The following is a 3,834-nucleotide window of genomic DNA, read 5'->3' as shown; positions in this document are numbered from 1 at the left end:
CTCATTGCATATGCATTTAGGATCTAGTGGAATGCTAACACCCTTGAAAATATTTGTGAAAATATGCTAACACATGTGCACAAGATGATACACTTGGTAGTTGGCACATTTGAACAAGGGTAAAGAAGATAGAGTTGAAAAGGAGTTAGTCACGATAGTCACATAATGACCGAACACTGGTCTCAGTTGGACCGGCGTGTCCGGTCAGTGGCAGCTGAAGACGTGCAACGTTGGTCTATGATCGGACGCTAGTGTTGATGTGATCGAATGGTGGCTAGGTGTGTCCAGTCGCACCTGTGTGGTGCGCATAGAACTAACGTTGAGTGACCGGACATAGGGAGAGTCCAATCGAGCATGACCGGACGCGTTCGGTCATGCTTTTTCACAGTTGGAACCTTACTGGAAACGACCGGACGCTGGTGCTGGAGCGTCCAGTCAGTTTGAGCAGTGCATCCGGTCAACTCTTGACAGTTGAGATCGGGTGAACATCGTTTGAAGCCGATGACATATGGCAAGCATCGAGCGACCAGACGCTGGGTCCTGCGTTTGGTCGATATGACCAAAGCGTCCGGTCACCTCGTGTTGTGCCCAGTGAAGGGGTACAACGACTCTATTTCGTGGGGGCTTCTATTTAAGCCCCATGGCCGGCTCAAGCTCAGTCACTTGACCATTTGCATTGACATAGCAACCTTGTGAGCTTAGCCAAAGTCCTCCCACTCATCTTCATCATTGATTCAACATCTTTGATAGATTGGGAGTGAATCCAAGTGCATTGCTTGAGTGTTTGCATCTAGAGGCACTTGGTGTTCGTGTTTCACTGCGGGATTCGCTTGTTACTCTTGGTGGTTGCCACCACCTAGGTGGCTTGGAGCAGCGAGGATCGTCGAGCGGAGGTTGGTGATTGTCTCTGGCTCCGATCGTGGTGATTGTGAGGGGTTCTTGATCTTTCCCCGGCGGAGAGCCAAAAGGTACTCTAGTGAATTGCTCGTGGCTTGTGTAATCCTCATCTTGTATTGGTTGTGCGGCACCCTATTGAGGGTTTGACGTATGATGCCAATTAGCGTGTGAACCTCCAAGTGAGTGAATCGCCACAACGAGGACTAGCTTGCCGGCAAGCAAGTGAACCTCGGTAAAAAATCATTATGTTCATCATTTGATTCTGAGGTGATTGGTCTTCATTGGTATCATTCTTGTGATTGATTGGCTCACTCCTCAACTCGGCGGTATAACCATCTTGCTCACTCTCTACATTACCGCAAACTAGTTGTCAAGCTCTTTAGTGTAGCTAGTTGTGAGAGCTTGTTAGTTTGGTTAGTGTGGCTCTTTAGTTAGCATTTGAGAGCACACCAACCTAGTGTAGTGACATAGTTATTGTGTGGATAGAAACTACATAAACTAGAATTGTGGTAGGTGGCTTGCATTTTTAGTAGACTAGCGCAACACTCACTTCGCCTCATAATTGTCTAACCGGTTTGTTAAGTGTTATTGTAGAAATTTTTAATAGGCTATTCACCCCCTCTAGCCATTAGGACCTTTCATACAACTTGCATAAATTACTTGGCATCTACTTTTAACACATATTATGCCCCATTTGAGGTCTACACCTTATGGTGACTACCTCCATTTTACAATTTATGCACATGAGATCTTTACACCATTAATAATACAAGATTTATCTTGTCTCTATTTTGCATCCCATAATTACAACACACCACAACATTTTAATAACTTAAAATGTTTCGATGGTTTGCCTCGTGTAGGATCAATGATCGTCAAAGTGTTAGCTCTAGACGGCCACAATTATCCAACATGGGCTGTGGACGTAAAAGTTAGTCTTGCATCCCGTGGACTTTATCGAGCTGTGTTACTGCTCGAAGAGGGTGTTGCACCACTTGATGATCACACATGTATACATGGCCCTATATCTCATTAGGAGCCATATTCATCCTAACCATAAGGCTGAATATTTGTTGGAAGAGAATCCACAAAATCTATGGAACTCTCTTAAGCAATGCTATGAACAACAAAAGGCACTTGTCCTGCCTGCGACCAACTATGAGTGGACACAACTTCGCTTATAGGATTTCAAAACTATGAGTGATTACAACCATGTTGTTCATAGGATTTGCTCAAAGTTGTAATTCTATGAGAAAGAACCTACATATGCGAATAAAATAGAAAAGACTCTGTCTACTATGCTTCCCTCTGAAAGGATTCTTCAACAACAATACCATGAAAGGTGTTTCCAGGTTTATTTTGAGCTTATACAAACTTTACTTGAGGCCAAAAAACATTCTAAACTTATGGTTTGGAATAATTAGTAGCGCCCCGTAGGGTCTGCTCCATTGCCTGAAGTACATGCCTACACTCAGAATAAACCCAAATTTGATGGTGGACTTTCTAAGACCCATCCTCAGGGAAATTTCAAGAACGGTAAAAAACAACGCAGACGCAACAAGAAATCCCAAACTCATGTTTCAACAATGGTAAGAACCTTTCCAAACACAGGAATGACAAACCTATGTGTCAGAAGTGTGGTTGTTATAGCCACACTACAAAGAAATGTCGTACCCCAAGTCATCTTGTTGATCTCTACTTAAAGTCTGTGGGTCACGGACGAGCTGCACCAGGACAGAAGTATGAAGCCCATTTCAATCTTCAACCTGAGACCACTAGGGAAGAGGTTGGTTGTTCGCAACAAGTTCCCGTGGAACCAAGCAACAACAACATACAAGGAGGCGAGGATCTTGTTGATACAAGGAATATGATCGTGGAATATGCATCCAATGACATATTTGGAGACTTTTGTTAGGCTCCCAATCTCTTAGATTCTAATGTCTTTATGTCCTAGTGATTGTAATAATAAGCACAACTTATGTCCTATGTGTTGTAAATAGTTAATAACATCATCACTTTTAGGTTGGATATCCAATAAATGTATTATGCACATTTGATATTCAATAAATAAAGTATGTATTCTATATATCATCAAAGAGTTTCATATCAAATTCTTTATTTATATATAGTTTCTATGGGGGTCAATTTGATGGAGGAGGAATTATGCCTAGTGGACAGTGGTACCACTAATTCTATACTTAGAGAAACAAAGTATTTCCAAACTCTTACAAAAAGACAAGGAAATGTTTTGACAATCGCCGGGTGCGATGCTACAATAGTTGGCTCTGGTCGTGCCACTATTGTACTCCCATGGGTACCCAAATTACAATTGAGGATGCATTATTGTATCCCAATTCAAAGCGTACCTTGTTAAGTTATAGAGATATCCGTCAAAATGGTTTTCATATAGAAACCCGTGATGACAATAATGAGGAAATTCTCCTTGTTACTAAAAATAGCGGATATGGCAAATGAATTATTGAAAAAATTCCCTCTTTTCCGTTCGGATTGTACTACACATACATCAAACCCGTACCGCATGTTGCGTACAACATAATTTTTTAGAATGTTGACTCATTCAAAACTTGGCATGAACGCCTTGGCCATCCTCGTATAGGGATGATGCAAAAAATTATCAGCAATTCTAATAGTCATGAGTTAAATACTGCTAAATTCCCCAAATCTTCAGATTTTATGTGCACTTCATGCGCTATAGGGAAATTGATCGTACGACCATTGCTCGTTAAGATCCAAAATGAGCCACTAAAATTTCTTGAACGCATTTAAGGAGATATTTGTGGACCCATACAACCAATGTCTGGACCATTCAGGTATTTCATGGTTCTAATAGATGCATCTACGAGATGGTCTCATGTGTGTCTTTTATCCACACGTAACCATGCATTTTTAAAAATTATAGGGAAATTGATCGTACGA

This window comes from Miscanthus floridulus, chromosome 19 (assembly GCF_019320115.1).
Source record: "Miscanthus floridulus cultivar M001 chromosome 19, ASM1932011v1, whole genome shotgun sequence".
In the NCBI taxonomy this organism is placed as follows: Eukaryota; Viridiplantae; Streptophyta; class Magnoliopsida; order Poales; family Poaceae; genus Miscanthus; species Miscanthus floridulus.
Note: the sequence above shows the minus strand (reverse complement) of the source record.